This window comes from Grampus griseus, assembly GCF_964374135.1.
Source record: "Grampus griseus genome assembly, chromosome: 2".
Taxonomy (NCBI): domain Eukaryota; kingdom Metazoa; phylum Chordata; class Mammalia; order Artiodactyla; family Delphinidae; genus Grampus; species Grampus griseus.
This window is the reverse complement of record NC_139018.1, coordinates 175,614,957-175,638,444: the sequence shown is the minus strand read 5'-3', so window position 1 is coordinate 175,638,444 and position 23,488 is coordinate 175,614,957. Positions and strand designations below refer to the sequence as shown.

The following is a 23,488-nucleotide window of genomic DNA, read 5'->3' as shown; positions in this document are numbered from 1 at the left end:
AATCTATCCTTTTGCTCAATTTTCAACTCTACTGCAAGAAAGAACCATGGTAAGTTAGAAAAATAGGTTAAAAGTCATAGTACTTAAATTCAGCACTTTTGAGAATCAGTCTTTAGATTGATCATTTCTCCAGGAATCCAGATGTGACCTTAGGATATTGGCTGCAACTTTTTCCCCTGTTTCATATGACACCTGCTTACTATTCTAACATTAAATTTATGACCTTCAGATCTCTGAATTTCATAAACAAGTATCCTTTAAAAGGGTTTGGAGATTGACATAAGTATCCTTTAAAAGGGTTTGGAGATTGACATAAGATTGCCAATTTTTTAATTTTCTCAACTGTGTTTAAGCTATAAGTTTATTTGATCTCAACCTCATTTCGTGAATGGAAGGTTTTTGTGTTTTTTTTTTTTTTCACCAAAAACAAAAAGAAAGAGAGGAATAAAGTGTCCCACAGCCACTTAACTTTTGTGACTTCTCTCCAACTACATACGTTCAAAAGTGAATACTTTAAAGAGTCTGGGAGTCTGTAAGGTGTTTCCGTGGTTCTACCTGCAGAGTACGTGCTCTGGAGTGATTAGGGTGTGGAAGATGTGACCCTTCCCTTTCCTGCTAGGGCTGGGTGTACAGTGAATCTTCTGTTCCTCTAAGTCCCGTGTTCCTCAGCATTGTGTCATTCAGGTCTTTAAGAGGTTTGTTTGTTTTTTTTTTATTTTATTTTTTCTGTTTTGTAATAGTTCAAGATAATTTTTGTTAAACATCTTTATTGGAATATAATTTCTTTACAATGGTGTGTTAGTTTCTGCTTTATAACAAAGTGAATCAGTTATACATATATCCCCATATCTCTTCCCTCTTGCATCTCCCTTGTTCCCACCCTCCCTATCCCATCCTTCTAGGTGGTCACAAAGCGCCAAGCTGATCTCCCTGTGCTATGCGGCTGCTTCCCACTAGCTATCTATTTTACATTTGGTAGTGTATGTATGTCCACGCCACTCTCTCACTTTGTCCCAGCTTACCCTTCCCCCTCCCCGTGTCCTCAAGTCCATTCTCTAGTAGGTCTGAGTCTTTATTCCCTTGCCCCTAGGTTCTTCATGACCATTTTCTTTTTAGATTCCATATATATGTGTTAGCATACGGTATTTGTTTTTCTCTTTCTGACTTACTTCACTCTGTATGACAGACTCTAGGTCCATCCACCTCACTACAAATAGCTCAATTTCGTTTCTTTTTATGGCTGAGTAATATTCCATTGTATATATGTGCCACATCTTCTTTATCCATTCATCCGATGATGGACACTTAGGTTGCTTCCATGTCCTGGCTATTGTAAATAGAGCTGCAATGAACACTGTGGTCCATGATTCTTTTTGAATTATGGTTTTCTTAGGGTATATGCTCAGTAGTGGGATTGCTGGGTCGTATGGTAGTTCTATTTTTAGTTTTTTAAGGAACCTCCATACTGTTCTCCATAGTGGCTGTACCAATTCACATTCTCACCAGCAGTGCAGGAGAGTTCCCTTTTCTCCACACCCTCTCCAGCATTTATTGTTTGTAGATTTTTTTGCTGACGGCCATTCTGACAAGTGTGAGATGATATCTCATTGTAGTTTTGATTTGCATTTCTTAATGATGTGGAGCATTCTTTCATGTGTTTGTTGACAGTCTGTATGTCTTCTTTGGAGAAATGTTTATTTAGGTCTTCTGCCCATTTTTGGATTGGGTTGTTTGTTTTTTTGATATTGAGCTGCATGAGCTGCTTGTAAATTTTGGAGATTAATCCTTTGTCAGTTGCTTCATTTGCAAATATTTTCTCCCATTCTGAGGGTTGTCTTTTCGTCTTGTTTCCTTTGCTGTGCAAAAACTTTTAAGTCTCATTAGATCCCATTTGTTTTGTTTGTTTGTTTTTTAAAATATTGTGGCACATAAAGGAAAGCCAAGTATTTCATCAGATATGCTGAGCCACAGAACTAGCAATCGATTCCATGCTACAGGAAAAACAGGCTGTGATTGGCTTGGACTTCATTTTGTACCTTCTTAAGAAATTCTGAAGGGTAATTTTGGCTGGATGTAATTTTTGCAATAAGGAATCACTTTACTCCATCCTAAGATACGGTTCCACTATGGTCTCAGAACAAAGGATAATCCTTTACATAGAATATTACAGCCTATGGAAAATACATTTCATTGCCCTTATTTTTCTCATTTTGTTGTAGGTGGGTAAATATTTCATTACGGATATTCCTCCATTCTCAGAGCTGCAATTGAAAATCAGTAATTTAAGGGAATGGTTTAGTTTCCGCAAATGAAAACATGTGGGATCTTGGTTATCAGGCAGTGGAAAAAGTACCATCTCCTTGCTCCCTGGTGTTCTTTAGAGGTAGAATGGAAAGGTCTCCCATGTGTCAGGGCTGGGCACAGAGACATACACATCTCTGGGGAAAACAAATGTTAGTACCTACCTGTTGCTTCATCATCCTTCCCTCCTTGATGCCACTTGTAAATGTCACAGCTGGGTATTTGTGGCTGTGGCTAGATCAGGAGATGCCAGTCGGTGGAGACAGCTGAGTCTTGCGTCAAAGCTCAGGTCTCTCTGAGGTGTCAGAGTGGAGAACAGGCAAGTTCAAGGTGTGAAAGGAGAGTTGAGCTGGCATCCTAAGACATAAACCTTGTTGGCAGATGTGGGCAAGAGAAGTCCAAGTGACAGGTGGTTGTTGATATTAGGGATCAGTTGGATATCAGGAAACAGGTGAGCAGTGGACACCAGCTGAGAACAGTGATGTCATTCAAGTCAACAAACGTGTATACAGTCACTGCTACGTGCAGCTAAGTGCGCTCAGATATCTGAGCTGGGAACAGCCTAGCGTGGGACAAGTATAACTGACGTCTGATTGCTGACCTTGGACAAGGACAGTCAATCTCTCTCTGGCTTTAGTAACCCAGTTTGGGCAGATAAGACTCAGTGAGAACTGTGATGGGGGTGGGGTGGGGGATGATCAATTTCTGCCTGTGCTGATGATTGTAACCAAAGGCAGGGCCCCTGGGAGACCCACAACTTCAATGCTCCATGTGGGTGGGCCATCCGCATTCTTGTCCCCCCCCCCGTGCTAGGTTTCCTTTCTTCTATGTGTTTCCAAAGCAGAATTCTTTCACGCTGACTTTACTCAATAGAGGTCTTAACCTAGAGTCTGGGTCGAAGGGACACGCTGTCATAGTCTGGAGCCATGTGGACCTTGACAATCAGGTTCTTGATAAGTGAAGTTCCATTATTTTGACTGTGCACCCCTCCCCCCAACCACCCACCCGTGAAGCAGCCATTGACCTCGAGACATTACAGAATATTAAGCACACGAATGAAAATGAAAGAGAGAGAGGTCGGTTTTCGTTCCTTCTTCTTCTTACTGGATCAACAATTAACCGCTTTGGAAGGAGCAGAGCTGAAGTAATCCATCAGAAATTGGCACTGGGTTTCTGGGAGCCCCAAGTCCAACAAACCTCTTCACTAGTGTGTTTGTCTAGAAATCGGGAAAAAAGAAGCTTGAGTGTTGGTTTATTTTATGTTTCCAACTAAGGGTAATTACATACATACTAGAAATTTTGCAGGGGAAAAACCCCTTCATTTTCACTAAATGATCGATCTAATAGTCAAGAGATACTTGAATGCATAGAGATTAGAACTGGATAATTTGGACTTTCTGCAAGCAGAACGGTTCTTTTCAGAAACCGTCCCCAAAGTCTGGGAATTTGTTTCTGGTTAGAAGTCTAGTATTCAGACTAATGTCACATCCTCCTTATGAAAACACCCGCAATTGGGTGCCGGATGCAAGTAAAGAGTGATGTTCCTCAACCCTATGTCGTCGGCCCTCTGTCTCTGCGGTTCCGCGTCCATGGATTCAACCCAACTGGGATCAAATGTATTCGGAAAAAAAAATTCTAGAAAGTTCCGAAAAGCGAAAGTTGCATTAGGTACGGACCAGCAACTATTTACATAGCATTTACATTGTATCTGTAACTATTTACACAGCATTTACACTGTTTTTACGTATTATAAGTAATTTAGAGATGATTTAAAGTATACGGGGTGAATAGGTTCTAGGCAAATACTGTGTCACTATGTATAAGGGACTTGAGCGTCCCTGGATTACGGTGTCTGCGGGGTTCTGGAACTGACTGTACACCCCTGCGCAAGGCCAGTCAACCTCGGAACCGGGCCCAACTGCACAGGCTCCTCTAGGCGGAGAGGTCTCCTGAGAGAAAAGCTGACAGTGGTTTTTGGAGGACGAGGAACTATTTGCAAAATCTGTTTTGCGAACCAATAAGCTACCCTTAAGCTTATGAAAATGAAATGGAGAGAAAAGCATTCAGCAACCAACTTGAACTTTTGGGTGGGGAAACCCCTCACACCCCCAGGGCCTCCCTTGCAGAGGCCCAGTGAGAACCTCTGAGAATCCTCAGGGCAGGCCTGGACCCCGGGGGACCTGCCCCGGGCTGGGGCCTGGGCGGTGGGCGTGCCCATCCCGTCCTGGAAACAGCACCGGGCGGGGTTCGCCTGTGGAGCCAGAATCCCGGAGCCGCATCTCCGTCCTCTCCGAGTGAGGCCTGGAGACGGTTTCCAGGGCCAGTTCCGTTTCAGCCTGTTTCTATTTTAAAGCCTGGAGACAATGAAAGACTAGTGTCTGGTGCCAGTGTCTTTTTTTTTTTTTTTTTTCCTTTTTTTCCACAGTTCACGCTATTCTTAGAAACAGTTGAGCCAGTGGCGGTGGAGGCCGAGGGCTCTGGAACCTTTTCCTTTGTGTGGCAACAACTTCTTTTTCGTGAGGCGGATGCGGCTTGGATTTGCTTCTTCCCTGGGAGCACACACACGGAAGCCTTTGCACATGAAGCAGGAAGGACAGGGATCAGGGTGGCAGGCAGAGGAAAAGCAGGACTGGCTTTCCGAGGCCGGCCGCTTTATTTATAGCTCCTAAAATGGTGTTTGTTCAACTCTCCTGAACTTTTGTGGACGTTCAAATATGGGAACTGTGCTCATAAAAATGCTAATTATATTTCTCAAAGTATTTTTAACCATCTGTGACGCTGAGGCTGCATTTTGGCAAAATAGCCTTTGACTATGGTCCTATGGAATTAAAGAAATTAATCCTCCCAGATTTTGTTGAGCACTTACTGTGTATGACACAAGTTTACATAAGGTATAGTTTTTGTCTTCATGGAAAAGAAGACATCCACATGGATTTCTACAATAAAAATAACTAGGGAACATTATTACCTCAAAGCATATATTACAAAGGCCGTTTCCGTGTTGAACTAGGAACATTCCAGAATGATTTAATGTTTGCTTTTGTGTATGTTTGAAATTCTCCACAATAAGAATTAGAAGCTATAAGAGTGAAAGAAAGAATAGTAAACATTTTGAAATCATTAAACAGGAAAAACCCTGTAGAGTCACTTCAATGATGCTTTAAATGAATATTTACCGTCTTAATTTTATATATTAGAAAATGAGAAAGATTAAAAACTCATGAGCTAAGTCCTGTCCACAATAGTAAAAACAGAGCCACAGAGCAAGCAGAAAGAAAGCAGAAGGAAGGAAATCATAAAGATAAGGTTAGCAATTAATGGGCTAGAAAACAAAGGAATAATACAGAAAATCCACCCAACTAAAAGCTAGTTCCTTGAAAAGAGTGATAAAACAGTCTCTGGTGGGAACGACCAAAAGCAGGAGGAAGGAAGGCATGACAGAGAAATAGGACATAACCAGAGGGAGATTCCCAAGCCTATCAGAGCACACTGTGAGTAAGTTCTTGACAGCATGTTGGAAACCTCGAGAAACTGGACAGTTTCCTGGAAAAATGTCAGTTACAAAAAACTGATGACACAAAAAGATGGAATCTACCTATAATCACAAAAGAAGTGAATCAAGTTAATAATCTACAGCTTTCCCCCAGCCCCTTCCTCTGCAGAAAACAGGCCAGATGCAGCCAAGATTACAAAATCTTCAAAGAACAGATAAGCTCGACTTTGCATAAACTTTTTCAAAGAAGAGAAAAAGGACAGCTCCCCACCTCACTTTGTACATAGAGCCTTGATAATGAAACGGAACAAGTAAGGTAAAATAAAGCAAAACTGTAAGCCATTGACAATTATGAATATGAAGGCAATGATCTGAAATAAATTACTAGCAAACTAAATCCATCAAAATATTTTTCAAAGACATTTTTGCCCAATGAGTGTTTATCTCAGTGTTGCAGGATAACTTGCATTAGGAAATCTTTTAATGTAATTTACCACATTTGAACATTTAAAGATACGCAAACATTACTCTACATTGCTTAAAGTTTTATGTCTATGTAAAATATAAAACACAGTCAAGTTATTTTTCATCTCTGGTGGTGGTGGTTGAGGAGTGAAGTGTGTGCTTCAACTGTCATTAGATGTTTTTTTTTTTTAAAAAAGAAAAAGGTAACTGAAGCCAAGCTTCAGTTAAGGCAAACAGTTCTTAGAACCAGTGCATGAGCCCATTTTTTTCTGAATTTTTGAAATATTACACAAGTAAACATTTTAAATTTAACACAAAAAGAAAAAAGGTAAAATTCAAAACTTAAATAAATTAGAACCTGCACCGTTCTCTTGATATTTTCTATTTTTACTCACTGATCTACCAGAAAATGTTCCGTTCATAACTGATTTTACTTGTTAGACCAAGATTCTGAAGGGAAGGTCTTCCTGGCTTTTCTTCCATAAAGTGTTAATAGTGTCTGTGGTTAACATTTTGGAATTCTTGTTTTCCACCTATGCGAAAAAAGTGGTATATTAAATAGGTGTTTGAAATAGAGAAAAGATTAATCTTCTCATCAGTAACCATCATAACCCCACTCCAGACACAAACGGTCCACTCTCTCTGTGCCTTTTTACTTCCTCCAATGTCCCGGGCTCATCGATGTGCTTCTGAGGTTGTAGTTCACTTCTCTCTGCTCTCTGATCCCTCCTCGGGTTTCATCTGCTTCGTCCCTTCATTATTCCCCACATCCGGTGTCTCCTCTCCTAATTATCCCAACAGGAGGGACTGACTAGTCACATATATTGAATGTGTTACCTGGTTGTCGAAGCGAAAGCTCTGCTGAGTGTATTTGCACAGAGCAGTAGTTGCACATACACGAGTGTTCCGGGAAAAGGCAAGAGAGCAGCTGAGGGCGTGGCAAGTGATGGGACGGCGTAACGACGACACATTAAAGGCTGTGCAGAGCGGGGAGCGCCCATCTCTGACTGAAGAAGTGACAGAGGAGTGTATGTGAAGGAATAGGCATTTGGACTGAAGGAGAAAGGGCCTGGAAGAACTTTGCCTGTGGGAGCTGACGGTGGAAATAACGAGTTGAGACCAGGAAACAAAACAAAAGGAGGGCTGTAAATAGGGTGCTGGAAATGGTTTGGTTCGAGTGACTTCAGTTAGGAGATCTCAGTCTCCTCCCAAGAAGCCCATTCTACCTCTGTCTCCAGGTTAAATAATTCCTCCTTTGAGCCCAAATCTGGTTTTCTGAAGATTTCTGGACCTAGCTCTGGAGACAAGAGCCAGCTCCTTCCACGGGAGATGTTTAAAGATCGCCGTCACAGTCTGGCACTCCTCACACGCTATCTTCTCTTGTCTATACCACACATTCCTTGTAGATTCAAGGCTTCCTTAGATGCTGTGTTTTCCCATCTTTTCTGGGTGCTTTCCAGTTTGCCATTTCCCTTTGCTGCATCTGCCTTTGAAAATATAACACCATGAAATGAACAGGACATTGTAGGTACCAGAAGACTGGAGAATGGGATGCCCACCTCCATCTTAGATTGTAAATATCTGTAGTCATAACTTGAGATGGACAGCTGCTTTCTTTCGTGTTTTTCTTTTTACTTGGGTGAGGGCTCTAGTGAAGGAGCCTTTTATGTTCTTAATTCCTAGTGCTGTGATCTAGACGGCTCCTGCTTGTAACAGATTGTCTTCTCAATTTAAAAATGTTCCGTAACTAACCTTCTGCCCCATAGTTATTTATATCTGCCCACCTCTCCCTCAAGAATGTCGCCAGCCAAAGTTTTGCAGCTGACAGGTTTATTGGGTCAGTGGTATTTTTTCTGGTGGGCCTTGAAGTCCTGGGTCCTCCTCCACTCTGGCTTCTTAGGGTGTTGGGGGTAGGAAGCATCTTCCACCTTTGAGTTGATGATGTGATCTTTGCTCACCAGAGGTCACAGAAGGAAGACAGAGGACACTCCTCTAGCCAAGGTCAGAGGTTGGCTGCCCATGTGGGATAAAAGGGCAGCAGAAAAGGGACACCGTAATTGGGTAAATCTGTCAAATTTTCACGTTTCCAGTTTCCTACCTGTTCATGTAGATAAAATCTGTCATTCCCTTTCTCAGGTACTTCACATCAGGTTCTCTGAATCATAGCCGGGTCTCTCTGCATTTTGGGGTCCAACACACATTTCTTGAGTGTTCTGTGATCCAGATACTGTGCCGGATTCTGAAGGTGCTGGACTCTGAAGCTGCTGAGGAGATAAGACCATGCCTGGCCCTTGAGGAGTTCACACGTTTATCGGGGAGACAGACAAGCATGAAGGTAGAGGCCGTCTCAGCTACTGCTCACTTTATTCTTAATACATCTTCTGGTTTATGTTTTTCTTACATCTTAGTGCAGATTCCAGCTTTCTTGGGAACTTCCCAGATCTACCTCCCTTGGGCTCAAACATAATGGCCGTTCACGTTGTTACTGGGGGCTCGGATCTGACTCTTAATCCGTCCTGCACGGTTTGAGGGGAAACCAGGGATGGGCAAGGGAACCTGGGTCTGCTCCTTGATCGCACATCTTCTTGGCTGTGTGGCCTCACTTCAACCTTAGTCCTCCGTTCCTTCATCGTAAAAGGAAGGGAATACGTGTACCTCACAGAACTCTCACGAGTATCTGGGAGATAATGTATATGAGATAACGTACCACGCGTTACCTGCTTCAGAGTAGTCGCTCATTAAACATTAGTTTTCCCCTTCTTTTCTTCATATCTCTATTTCTTCATCTATTAAAGGGTTAGTCTATCATTTCCAATTTCTCGTCTGCCTCCAAGATGCTGAGATTCTGATATATTGATACTTAGTTATTGCAAAAATAGTTATTTCATGTGTCTGTTTTATTTTTCAAGCAGTATCATGAGTTTCTTGAGAGTCGTTATAATTTTGTGCTCCAGGCAGTGGTGGGTTTTCTGTGTATGCCGTGGATATCATTCATCTATGTGTCGTTACATACCTATCATGTCTGTTAAAAAACACGGACTCCTTGAGAAAACTTCTTGGCCGTATCCCTTCTGCACTGTTGTACACTGTTGTGCAAAGGGGAGATTGATAAATACCAAGAGTGGATGGGATTACAGGTTATCCTCCATTGAAGTTCATGCTTCCTTTAAACATTATCTCTAGAATTGCTTATATTCACAATAATTGATCTTCCATAGAAACTTTCAGTTAGCGTAAAGCGTTCCTCAGATATCCTATCCTAATAATAACGTTTCCGAGTTGTCGTCATTTTTTTCATTTGATATGTTCTTTAAGAGTTTGCTCATGAGCTGTTGAAATTCAAGTAGTTGCCATAATTGAATTTCAAATCTTATCTCTTTTATGATCTGATGTGTATTCCTGCTGTGCTTTGGCTCCAAATATAATAAAAATCACATTTCAGAAAATCCAAATTTTATCTCAAGGGAAATTTCTGCTCTTGTTAATGAACAGTTTGTATACATTGAACACTTCTGAAAAAGTTGAGTCAAATGGTCCTCAAGCCTCTTACTCTTTGGAAGGTCATTATAGCCTCTACTAAATACAAAACAAGCAGCAAACCCTGTTATTAGAAATTCTCCCTGAGACCGAACAAGTTGAATATTTAAAAAATGACACTCTGCCATTGCTTGGAGAACTGAATTCTCTCGGTCAATGCATATTCACTTATTGTTTTCCCAGACAGCAAATATGACCGAGGTATTACGGCGTTTCCTTGTTTGTACTCAAGTAGAAAAGTACTACCTCTTTAAGTGAGATCTTATCCCGGTTAGCAATTCAGTTAATAATTAGTCAGTTTAATCCCCTTCTAGAACGTAACACTTGATCTGAGTACATCCTTGGCCCCTGCTAGTCTCAAGGGGTTATCTGGAGACGTTCAAAAAGCCTCAGGTTCAGGAACGTCTAGGAGAGTGCTGTCACACATGAGCCTTTTCCCCCCTTTCTCTTGAAAAGAATAAAAGTCTGATAGATAAACCATATATTACATCTCCATATTGCCTTTAAATGACTCCACTTGTGTCCAGGACTGATTGTAAATGCCTTGGTTTCTAATGGCTACACAGCCGTTGATAGCTTGACGGGACTGCGGCTCTGTGTGCCCGTGTGTGTGCATCTGTGTGTACCACATAGCAAAGGAAATGATTTTGTTACCTAATAGCTTCTGGACGAGCTTGAGATATTAAGGCTTAATTTACTCCGTCTAATTAAGCATGCTTAACTCCAGGTTTCTGGAAAAAAAAGAAGCCTCTTTATAAGATAAAAGAAGGAGCGACCCTGGCCTTCCCCCATCTCCCGTCCCTCCCTGGTCTCATGACCTGAGTGATCTTTTCCAGGGTGAAGCAGGCTCAGGGCTTCAGAAGTTCATGCCCCTCGGGTCGTGACCTGGCTGTCCTGAGCGCCCACGGTTTTGAAGCCTTTGTTTGGTCTTATAAGAAATATTTTCAGAGTTAAGGTATATGTTTATATATGTATATATAGCTGTTTTATTCTTATAACAACTCTGTGAGGGAGGAACTATGATTTTCCCCCTATTAGAGGTGAAGAAGCTGCCGCTCAAAGAGATTAAATGATTTACTTCAGTTACTACATATTGAAGCTGAAATTTAAAAAAACGAATCTTGCCTCAAAGCCCTTGATCTCGACCATTTTGTCGTATGTCACACACATATATTCTAGCTGAAAACATTTCCATAATGCAGCTGAAATTCCTCTTGACCCCGCATCTCATACTATAGTCCTCCTCCCAGAAACAACTGCTCTTATGAGTTTTCCAAATCTTTGTCTTTATGCATTTGTAATATACGTATATGTAATGTGATTTCCTATTGTGGGATTTAAAAAGTACGAATCATCTCACACTGTATGTCTTAACCTATAACTTGTTTGTTTTAATGTCACAACATATTTTAGAGATTTTTTTTCCACTTCAGTACAAAGGTTGGGCTTTATTATTTTTTTTACTGGTATCCTAGTATCCTGTGTTATGGATAAACTCTAAAATATCCTATCACTTCCCTACTGACATTTGGTGATTCGACTCTTTTTCTTTTAATAAAACAAAGATGCTGCAATAAGTGTCCTTGTGTAGCTCCTTGTGCATGCTTCTTGTTATTTCTAAGAGGATAAAATCATGCCAACATGCCGTAGCGTGATCCCTAGTGCACCAGCTGACTACTTCACTTTATCTTGTCCTCCAGCCTAAGAGAAATTCAGTTAGAACTTTACAAAGTTGTCTGTACAGGTGGTGTTTAATTTTTTAAAAAAATTCTTCCCCGTTAGTCCAGGGGTTCCTAGGATGAGTGTGGCTGACCCAACATGAGGCCGATCACATGACCACGATGAGGGCGGGTCCCTTGCCTTTGGTCAAAACCTCCTGGAGGAGAAAACGATCTGAGAAGGCATCCCCCCACGTGCCTGCTGGGGTCTTCCCCGAATGCTGGCCAGTGACCTTTCACCTGCACGAATCACTTGAGTTTTGGACAAAGCACCCCTTGTTTTTATACCTTGTATAGATTTCATATTATATAAGGGCAGCTGGGTTTTGAACTTCTCCCCCCAATTTGTGGATGGTTCCATCTCAGCAGCAGTGGCTTTGGGGCCTGTGATATCACCGAAATGTGTGTCCAGATCCTTGGCTTCCTGTGCAATCTCATTTCCATGGAGAATCATGTGTTTCTTCTCCACATCTTCACACCTGAAAATCCTCCAAATTTTCAACTTTCATGGAAATGTTCTCTTATCCAATGAACAACTTTTCACACTGGTTGGACCACTTATTAAAGCACTTTTTCTTATATAATAGAAAGGAAGCATTGGACTGCTTTATGTTCTAGATCTGAGTTAACTTCAGAGGTTTTTATCCTACTCTTTAATTTATCTAAAAGTCCTTGTTAAAACCCTGACTTTCTTAGGTATTCACTTCTCTAATGATCAGATACTCTAATTATCAGATAACTCTATAAAAACTAGATAATGTGGCCACTTTTCCTCTTTTAATTAGGACAGTTTTATTTGTTTTTATCCTACAGCTCAGGGCTTTGCCAATCTCTGTAAAATACATTCTGACATCTGAGATTTGGTCATTTTTTGAGAGTCCTAGAATTGGAGAGCTGGACGTTCCCTCAGCTGTCACTGAATCCACATAAAGACGCTGAGTGGTTGAGTGAGTGTCTTTTATTTATTTATTTATTTTTTAAATTTATTTAGTTTTGGCTGGGTTGGGTCTTCGTAGCTGTGCTGGGGCTTTCTCTAGTTGTTGCGAGCAAGGGCTTCTCTTGTTGTGGAGCACGGGCTCTAGGCATGCGGGCTTCAGTAGTTGTGGCACGTGGGCTCAGTAGTTGTGGCTCGCGGGCTCTAGAGCGCAGGCTCAGTAGTTGTGGCACGCGGGCTTAGTTGCTCCGCGGCATGTGGGATCTTCCCGGACCAGGGCTCGAACCTGCGTCCCCTGCATTGGCAGGCGGGTTCTTAACCACTGCGCCACCAGGGAAGCCCTGAGTGAGTGTCTTAATGATGGGCTAGAACTCAGCTCATCTCAGTCAAGTTCGCTGCTGCTCTATCTGCTGATGGAGACTGGGATTTCTAGGCCAGAACTTGGTGAACAGTTGCCATGCAAGGAGATCCAAGTTCTTTGGCCAGTGGCTCGGGTTTTGGGGGGAAGGTGTGGGTGAAGGGACTGGGAGAGTTTGTGGGGATTACAACACACTGCAAACCCTAAGCAAGAGTAAGGAGCTCCCATCGGTTTTTGTAGCTGGTGGCTCTTGAGGGTGTCTAGAGCAGGGCTGAGGGGGTCTGGATTTCCTGGGCTTTCTCACTCCTCACACCCTTTGGAAGCAGGCACTATGAGACTCTTCTGTCCAAGACAACCCAGCAGAGATGCCAAGAGCCCCAGAGGACTTCTGTGGGGCTTGAGGTGGGGAAGGTGATTCTTCTGGTGGAGCAGGGGTGCAAGGAATTGTTTGTCACCCCTTTATTGAACGTCGTGGCTCTGTGGGACGAGAGGCCCTTCCAGCTGTAGTGCTCTGAGCTGGACACGTTCCCAGCCTTTCTGGCCCATGGAGGGAGGTGGCATCCTTGTGACTGTGAGTTTCACATCTTCGTGGACATTTCTGGCAAATAAATCCCCTTGACGGGACCTGCATTGATGACCACGCCCTGAGATGCCTTCTAGGGCAGGTTTGTGGCGTGGGGTTCAGGGCGGAGCCCCGACAGGTGAGGCCCTGGGGGTGAACAGGAAAATGCAATCAGGGCTCCTCTGGGGCATGGAGTTCTCCTCCTGGACTTGCCCTTTCTTTGCCCCGTCTTCTTCCTCTTTTTTCTCTTTGCCAAAACGTTAGGAGGGGTGGTGTCTTTGGGGCCCTTCTTGCGCTCCCCCCTCCTCCATTCCACCCGTGCTTGTTGACTCACTTAATGGAAGATTACATCACATTCCAGGCAACCTTGCTGGCCCAACATGCTGAGGTCGGCTGTTCTAAGAGGACATGCCCACTATTTGGCCACACTGACCCTGACTAGATGCTGCCAAGCAGATCCCGGCGGTTCCCCAGCTGACAAGGGTGGAGTGGGCCATGGGGCGCTGGGCCCAGCAGGCACTTGTGCTCCTACTGGTGGGGAGTCTAGAAGGCAAGGGGTACTGAGAACAGGAGGCGAGGAAGTAGGATGCAATCCGAGGAGCCCGGCACTGCTTCAGTTCCTCACTTTAACTTTGTTCCAGCAGCCTGGGGACCCTTCCTGTGCGTGGGTCTAGGAAGCGTCACAACTAGGCAGAGCTTTGCTTCCAGCTCTTCCTGCTAAGTGTGGGAGGAAATGCAACACCATGTATACATAGCCTAATAACTTTTGTCTGATCTGTCCTGGGAGTCATATGCACATGAGCATCTCTACTCAATATTGACAGTATTATAACTGCTCGAAAGACTCATTTTCCTCCAGAATGACTACCAAAGGAAACTATGAATGGCATGACGTTGATATGGCATCCTCAGTGTACTTTCCTAGGATTTGTATTTATTCTCCAGGCTATATTTATCTCCGTTGCTCTTGGGCAGGGAAAGAGGCATTTCCCTAAGCACACAGCACTGTCTGAAGGTACAATTGTGGGCTAAAGTTCAGCGTCTCTTTAATTAATGTTAAACCCGTTGTCAGATGGTGCAAAGCATCGCCTTTGAGACAGACCGCTCTGGACTCTTCGCTACCGAGTCTGTTTCCTGTGGCTCTTTGGCTCCAAAGCCCTCTTTTTTGTTTTTCAATTTCTTTCCCATGAGCCCTGATGTGCAGGAAATAGTGTATCCTGTGCTCACCCGTTATGGCTTTTGAGGTAATATTTAAAAGTGAAACATGGCTTCTCTGAGACTCTAGAACATTCAGTGTATCGATTTGCCTTTACCGTGTGGTGAAAAGCTTTGATTTATTTCCCTTTTTAATCTTCAAATCTTGACCCCAAATAAAAGTGACAAGAAAAATGAGCTTTGAAAGGATAGTTTTGGTTCTGTAACCAAATGGCCAGGGCGTTTTGCATCCACTTCTGGGCTGTGTGGGGATCAAGGTCTGATGGGAACAGATGTCTTCTGAGTCTCGTGATGACCCTGGGGTTGAGAGCAGGGCCCTGGTGAGGAGACAGACGGGGCTGCTCAGTCCTGGGTGTGTTCTGGGAGCCCAAGGAAGGAGAGCCATTCAGCTCTCCTGTTTCCTCCTACCAAGTCCCACAGGGTCTGAAATGCTGAAATTCGAGATTAAATCTTCTAGGTTAAGCACCTCTCCCCGCTGGGTCCTTACCCAGGGGGAAAATCCAGATCTTGTCACTAACACCTTGGTGTGAATTTATTTCTTATCCTTAGTAGCTGGAAACGTCATGGAAAGCATTAACGAGTTTGTCAGTGAGTCTGAAGCAGCCCCCCTGGTTTTGCAAATCAAGTCTTACTGGGTCGCAGCCATGCCTGTCGGTTCACGTAGCACCGTGGCTGCCGTTGCTTCGCAAGAGCAGGGCTGAGTAGTTTCCAGAGAGGCCTCGTGACTCCCAAAGCCTAAAATATTTATTAGCTGACCATTTACAGAGAACTAGGTGGACCTTTGGTTCAAAGTTGTGATGTCTAATACAGCAGCTACACTCACCTGTGACAATGCAAATGCAAATTTCTTAAAAACTAAACATAATTAAAAACCCAGTTCCCCATTGGCACTAGCCACCTGTGGCTATGAAGGCCACCATGTTGACAGTGCAGAGAGACTATTTCCATCCCTGTAGAAAGTTATTTTGAAACATATATTAATTGATAATTTATATATTAACATATATTAATCCATTCACAACCCAAACATATCAAGTTCTTTGGTCTCTATCACTTTTTGTAATCAAAAAATCATCTCAGGGAATGACTGTTAAACTCATTGCCTGTCTCTGGGGAGTATAGTACTCCCGGTTCTATGAATAATCCTCCAGAATTCCCCACAGTATATTCATGATCTAATTTATTAAAGTGGCTGTTTTCATCTCACATTTGAATCTAAAAGCTATAGGCATGCTAGCAGTTTCCACACATTTCATGACTCCGGATCACAGTTCCTTGCTGGCCTCTTGGTAGGAGATACAGGCTGCCTGGACTGCAGAGTTGGAAGGAAGGTCACTCCACACCACAGCTTGAGAACCCTTGTCTGCAGCCACAAGACAAGGGCAGCAAACTCTTCCAAAGAAGGTGTGAAGGCATCGCTGGGGATCTGAGAGAGCTGCGTCCCTGAGGAAGGATTTTGGAGGCTAGGGGAATCATTGCCCTTGGTCTTGGCAAAGGTTTGACTTTCTGCAAGATGCTATCTGATATCTTAAGAACTAGTAAAGAAGTGGGGGGGACCTGGGGAATGCTCTTCTGATCTGAGAATCATTTCTGTTTTAGGGCGAAAGGCTAAGTTGTTCAAAGAGATCCAACCGCGTGGTAGCTTAAAAGACAAAAATGTTTCTTTCTTTCATATGACAGTCCAAGGTGAATATTCCAGATGCAGGCGGCTTAGTTCCACAGTTATTTAAGGATATAGGTTCCTTCCAAGCCTTTGCTCTGTCCTCCCTGGAAGAACTATCATCTGCGTGGTCGAAGCTGGTTAGAGCCACGTCCAAGTGTACACTTGGGAGAAAGGGACCAAGTATGGAGGGGGGATGCCTGTCCCCGGCAGTGCAACTCGGCTCTGCTCAGGGGCCACTGGCCTGGATCATGACACCTAACTGAAGGGTGGCTGGAGGTGAAGTCTGGGCTCGTGCTCAGGAAGAATTCGGGTTTTGGTAGATGCTGGCAGCCTCCACTGAGCTCTCCTCTGCTCAGTTCTTGATATTGTCTCCCTTCCACACATCAAGATTCCAGCAAGAAAATGTGTTGCTTGTATCTCTCCTTCTCTTCCCTATTTACCTCCCTCTCTACCTTCTGCCACACCAAAAGAAAGAAAGAGAATTAGTTTTTTCAAGCTTTTTACTCTCGTTTCAAAAGTGTCAAATCTCCAAAACACATACACTGGGTTGAAAATACATTACATTTCCATGACCCTTTTCTATGTAAATGGGAGCTATTGAGCGTTTTCCTGGAGCAGGGGTGGTGCGGGAAGCCAAGCCCTCTCATCATATCTTCAACAGCCGGAAACAGAGATGCGACCAGCATGTTCTCAGAGCCAATCAGCTGTGTGCCGGCCCCACAGATCCTCATTACTTTGTCCTCTTCATTCCACTAGAGCAGCTCCAAGTCCTGACAGCCCGTGGGGGTCATTGACATGGAAATGCTCAACCCCAAGTGCCCCAGCTTCCCCCAAACAATTCCTGGATTGTTCCGGAACCTGCTGGCGCCACAGCGCTCCCGCCGAGAAGTTTGCCCGTAATTAGCGAGCGGCAGCTGCAAGCCCATCAGATGGTTCTATGTGATGAAGTGAATGAGACAAAGCAGTTTCTTCTCCTTCTCTGGCGGGAAGACAGTGGGTTTTTGAGTGGAACTGACACTTCTGTAAAGGAAACGAAGCGAATTTGGCTTCCATTTCACACTCGTGCTTTCCAGACTGATATCGAATCTACGAGGCTCCTCTCTCGAGCCTGGTCCCCTGGAACTGGGCTGATGGGGCGGCAAAGTCTTGATGGAGCTCAGGGAGGGGAATAAAGGCCGCCCCATCTGTTCTGCACCTGAACAACCCTTAATAACCTCTGGGAATTCTCAAAACGGAGACAGTGCTGCACTCCCTCAACATGGAAAGGAAGTTCAATATGTGATAGGTTGAACCCCGACATTGGTTTTTTGTAGTTGAGGAAATTTACAATGAAGTAAGATGAGACCAAAGTTACTCAGTGCTAGAGGAACACCATTCCCTGTAGACCTGTGATTAAAGTAAATAGGAATTTCTTCTTATCTTTTATCTGCGTTGAATGAAAACATACAGTTGTAGAGAGATATTGTGAGTGGTGGGAAGAGAAGCAGAGGGCAAGGAGGCCTCAGCAGCCTCGCCTGTAAACTGGGAACATTCACTCAGTCACCTTCAGAATCTTATCCAACTCCAAATCTATATGGATAGATGGATGGCGTCCTTTACCAAACATTGTAATAATGTAATGTTCTTAAAGTGGTTTTAGGCAAAGTCTCTCTCTGTCTCTTTATATACTTATATTAATATTTATACATTGATAATATTCACATGAGATACAATGAAGCTTTACGGACACTGATGCCTTAGCTATTTTTCCCTTATACTCACACCAGTTAGAAATACATCCGAGTTCAAAATGTGGCTCTCATGCGTCTGAGTTGAATGAGATGGAAATACATAGTTACCTGGCATTTTAGCTATCTCAGAATTGATATATTGCTATTAATATCATCATACTTACAACCATGATGAAGATTATAGCACTATGAAGGATATATCTAAAAAAGCAGAAATTCTATTGATATTTTCTGTACGCGGATGATGGGAAATCTTTTAAAATGGAAACTTTCTCATTTGCAGTAACTCTCACTGTAGATTTAACTCTTAAAAGGCCTTCAGCCACTTGTGTCATAATGGAATTGGGGAAAAGTATACAGTGCATAACTGTAGATTGCTTATTTTATTTTCCAAACCATGCCATCTCTTGGCGGGCTTTAAATTGTAACCAGGTAACGAAATTAAAATGCTGACGTCAAGAGCACGTGGTCACCTGTGAAATGAATAGAAGATGAACATGTATTTGGGAATCTTGTTTGATTTCCGATTATCCAATAGCACGAAACAGCAGCTGCTCCATGGCCTCTGAGACAATATAGTGAAGGAAAACATGTTATTTAACTTAGAGGATGATGCAGTTTGCAGCCTAAAGCAATTAAGTTTTATTTTTCCATTACTGTACCTTTTATAATCTAGACCATTAAGAGTCTTAATGCCAGAGATGAGACAAGTTAATGAAGATAGTTAGGAAATAAGCCCTTCTATTATTTCTTTGCCTTTATTTTTCCCCATTGTATTCACAGCTTACATCACTGCACATAGGAAGAATTCAATAAATATTGGTTCCATGAATGAATGAATGAATGGATAAGTGAACTTTGGAAGAAGTTCCTACAATGTCTTTGTGAGCCCCAGAGTTACATAAAGCTCTCTGAGACCAAAAAGATGAAGAACTTCTAATCTGTCTGGGACTAAGATAGCTGTTTTATTTATTTTTGTTGTCATCTGAGCATAGCCCACGGTTGCTTTCAGTCATGGAGGAATTTCAGCTTCAACTACTCGGACTTCGTGGAGGTGGTCAGCAGGGCTGAGCTGGAACCTGGGTTTCAATCCTCTTTCTCTCTGAGCTGCAGAGTTTAATATGTTTATTGTGACTGAACAACATTTGTTTGTCAATTATTTTCAAATGTATGCTGAACACCCTCCAGGGCTGGGCACAGTGCTAAGCTCTAGAGACTCAGAAATGAATGATTTCTGCACTTCTGTGGAGGAGCCCTAAGTTTGTCAGGGGAAAGAAACATGTAGAGAGCCGGTGGTGAGCAGAAAATTTGGAACCTGGATCTGGCCTTTTCTAAGCAGGTGGCCGTCGCTGAGTGCTGGCTCAGTTTCTTCACGTGGGGATCTTCAGTACACGGGGATTGCTAGTAAATGGCACATTTGAACTCTGACCTCAGTCCTGGGTTCGCTGTGTCCTTGCTATTGGGTGGGGCTGTTTCAGGTGGGCTGAGGTGGGAGGTGTCTTTTACCACAAGTTTGGGTCCCTTCGCGGTGCAGCCTGGCCCCCAGGGCCGCCTGTGTCCCAAGGGCTCCAGGCTGTCTGTTCATGGTTTGCTACTTCTTGTTGTCTACACTCTCTCCCTCATCTCGCTGTGAAAATAGAGCACGGTCTTGGTGCTACCTCCATAACCTTCTGTACCTGAAGCAAATTTGCAGCTCACTGAAAGTTTCCAAGCTTCTTTTCTATAGTTGCTGGAAACAGAATGAGGGCTTCTGTGTACATGTTTGTGTTTAAAAGTTGGGTGTGAGACGAGGCTTCCTTTTTGGTTCCTGGCTTGGTCTTTCCCTACAGGTTCAAGTTTTTTAAGCCGTAATTTTTTGGGTCAATTTGTACAAAAGAGAAAACTTCAGAGAAAAATAAGACGTGAAGTGAGCATCATGGGTGAAGAGGATTATAGAGAGAGTGTGTGTGTGAGGACTTATGAAGAGGTGGATTTGGAAGCACTGAGAATATTGCCTTTAAGGGATGATGCTGGTAAGTGTGGTAGTTAAAAAAAGACTGCAAATTTCTTGACACGACTCCCTTGAGAGTTGGGGGTCTACGTCCTCTCCTTAAATCTGGGTGGGCCTGTGACTTGCTTGTAAGCAGTGGAATGCTGCATGACAGTTTCATGGCTTGGATGGAGAAGACGATGCAGCCTTTGCTCTATCGATGGGGACACTCACTACCGGGGCCCTGAGCGGCCACGCAGTGAGGAAGCCCACACCACGGGAGAGAGGGCACACGGAAGTGCTCCGGTTGAGGTCCCAGCTGACAGCCAGCACCAACCACCAGACCCGTAGTGAAGGTGCCTCCAGAAGCTTCCAGGCTCCAGCTGTTTCATCAGCTCCAGCTGTAGAGTTTCTCCAGTTGAGGTTCTAGATATTGCTGAGCAGACACAAGCAACTGCCCTTGTGCTCTGACCAAATTCCCGACCCACACAATTTGTGGGCATAAAGAAACAGTTGTTTTGAGCTGCTAAGTTTTGGGGTAATTTGTTAGGCAGCAGTAGTAGCTGGGGGCATGGAAATAAGGATGGGGGGAGGGAGGGACAGCGTTACCCTCCCTTTTCCTTTGGCACCACGTGTTCTGCCGCAGAAGATTGTGCCCTGAACCAAGACCAGGACAAAGTAAGAAGACTGGGCATAGGATCCAGAAGAGGCCTTAGCGTCAGTTTCCAGGGGAAAGAGAAGGAGATAGGCAGGAATTTCTCATGGCCAACAGCTCTAGGCAGCCCAACCTCAATCCAGTATAAACGTACCAGTGGGGACTTCTGCGAAAGATCCTTTATAAGAGCCAGCGTTTTAGGGATGGGGATTCTCTTTTTGCAAACTCAGAGGTATACACCTGTTTCTGAAATGCCCAAGGTCGCGAGGCCCCTCCACAAGACCACCAGAGTCGAGAGTCAAAGCCAAACGGCAAGGGTCATTTATTGCAGGTTCGAACCTGGACCTCCGCGCACTCGTTGCCGGTGACGCTAAGAGGTCCTGGCGGAGTTTAGTACAGCTCTTTTATAGACCGGTACAAACATAGTCGCCGATTGGTTGACTTTTAAACAGAGACACTAGTCGCCGATTGGTTGACTTTTAAACAGAGACACTAGTCGCCGTCTGATTGGTTGGACGGTTGCGGGGGGGGGGTCAGCAGGCGTAATTACAGAAGCGAGAGCGGTTGGTTAAGTTTCGGTTTCCTGAGGTTTTGTTTCTTAATTAGAAATACTTAAGGCGGGGCCATGGTCGCAAAAAGAAATAGTGCAAACAGGAGGACTGATACAACCCTAGCAGTGCTGCGGCCTCCACCAGCCCAACGGCAGGGCGTCGGGAGGCTGTGCGCCCAACTTCAGGCGGCGCTCCCAAATGTGGCAAGCCCAGCGCCGCGCCCTGGAATGGTCCTTTTTCGGCCCTTCCCCTCCGGAAAGAACAGAAAAGAAATTCCAGGAAAAGCACAAATTGAATGCAGGGCGTCAACTCAGTCCTATTCTCACCAAACTAGAACATAGCCCCCTCATTTCCTAGTCAAGATTTTTCGAAGGGAATATTTCTATGTGGACTGTGGGAATGGCTATGCTCCTGAGTGTCTGAGAGTGGAGAGGAAATGCACAGGTGAACTAATGGGCAGGATTGCTCTGTCGAGGCCAGGTTAGGTCCATAGAACCACAGTAGGGAGAGGGTCATTGTCCCGACCAGAGCCGGGCTCAGCCATTGAGAGTCAGGGACTCTGCTCCAGAAGCCCCGCCGCAAGGTACAGCGTGGTTCTCACAAGGCGTCCAGATACTCTGCTACAAAAATAAAGAATCGTAGGGATCTGGTGCTCACTAGACCCAGTATGAAGTTTTCCCCTAGGATATAATTTATAGATTAATCTATTTTTAAAAGTAAGTAAAAAGATCTCAACTAGGGTAGAAAAGGTTTCCAGCTCAGAAGGTTTCTTAAAGTGTTCTTATGAATAGACTGTTTTTCTAATTTCTGCCCTAAGTTTGTATATGATATATTATTACACCAGAATGTGAAACCAGCCAAATGAGCCCCAGGAAAGAAATATTGCTCCAAAGTAAATATAGGAACTTGGTTAATACCGCATGATCAGATATCTTGCGAATAAGACACACAATTAAACTATCATCGTATATGAGATTGGGAGTTACAGATTGTATGAGATAGTCCCACCAAGCTCCAGTGGAAATATGATACACTTTCTGAGCCTTGAGAAGCATTCTGGGAAAATGAGACTTTGAACCTGTACAAGGAGGCAAGCATGATTGTAGAGAAATATGGCTGAAAAGTAGGGGACACACAGGAACAAAAGCAGATCATAAATCTTTAATGTAGGGCAAATGTTTAGCACACCATTGTAGCTGCAGGAAGGGATAGAACGTCCGGGGACGTGAGGCGATTCTCAAATTCTAGTAAGCACCCAGCAGAACAACACTTGCGGGTTAAATGCTCTTAAAGCGTGTACGTATTTAAAAGAACCTTCTCACAGAAAAGAAATTCAAAGCGAAACAAGGGAAATACTTACGTTAAGCAAAGCAGTGAAAAGCCTCTAAATGAAAGAATTAAGGATGGGCAGGCATTTAAAAAACTCATTAGTGTGTGATTTTTACCTTGCCACATACATAGTTTAAGAGAAAGTTTACTTTAAGGAAAGGGTAGGAAAATGGAAACTACAAACCAAGAGACAATAAAACAAACGCTAAGAAAAAACCTTCTTACGGCATAGCTTAAAATAAGTTATTGTTTGGAACTGCAGACATTTTTTATTGTAAAAAGTTTTTACATTGTGATATTACTTTATTTTAATGAGGCAGCTCAGACAACTTGGGATATATGTTTAGATAAAGGTTAGGAAGAGACGCAGTGTCTTCAAATAAATAAGAATTGTTAGGTAGAAAAGATTCAAAGATGTCCCTAGAAAACCAGTCTGACTTTTTTTTCCTTTTTGCTGGGGTCAAGTCAGTATAAATACCTTTTACAGGTAATGAACAACTGTTCTTTGCTTAATATAGATGGGACCCTGCTCTCCTGACATTGTGTGTGTTTTCGTTTTTAAGCGTTTGCGTTCTCCTGAGTCTTACAGATGATGGACACGAGTCTGGCAGAGTTGCAGACCCTGGTTTTAAAGGATCAAAGACTGAAACGGAGCTGATTTCCGACAATGATTCTACGGCCTGGAGAGTTAATCAAGTAGGAGAAGATGGCCTATCGCCATGTATTGAACTAATTAAAAATAAAAACAATAAAAAGCGTGTCTCAGAGCATGATACAAATTATTATTATTCTCTTTTGCCTTGAAAAATATTTAACCTGACTCTTCTCTTTTGAAGGTTAACCAAAGCTCAGTTCATTTTCTTAATTGGTTTATTAACTTCTCAGATCCTGGGATAATTCATATTCAGACTTTCTTATGTAGGCTTACCTTCATATCCTTGTGCAACCCATGGTCTCAGATTGGGTTTTCTTACTAAAAAGAAGAGAGTTGGTGTTGGAAGAGAGCTT

General features: G+C 43.4%; 1 long non-coding RNA gene across 1 annotated transcript in view; it reads left to right on the top strand.

The window, feature by feature from the left end:
* The window catches only part of LOC309818658, a 56,366-nt gene extending 33,162 nt beyond the window's left edge, over positions 1–23,204 (top strand). The window contains exon 3 of the long non-coding RNA XR_014296367.1: positions 23,044–23,204. This is a non-coding gene — a long non-coding RNA (uncharacterized lncRNA). The remainder of the gene's footprint in view (positions 1–23,043) is intronic.
* The last annotated feature ends 284 nt before the right edge of the window (positions 23,205–23,488 follow it).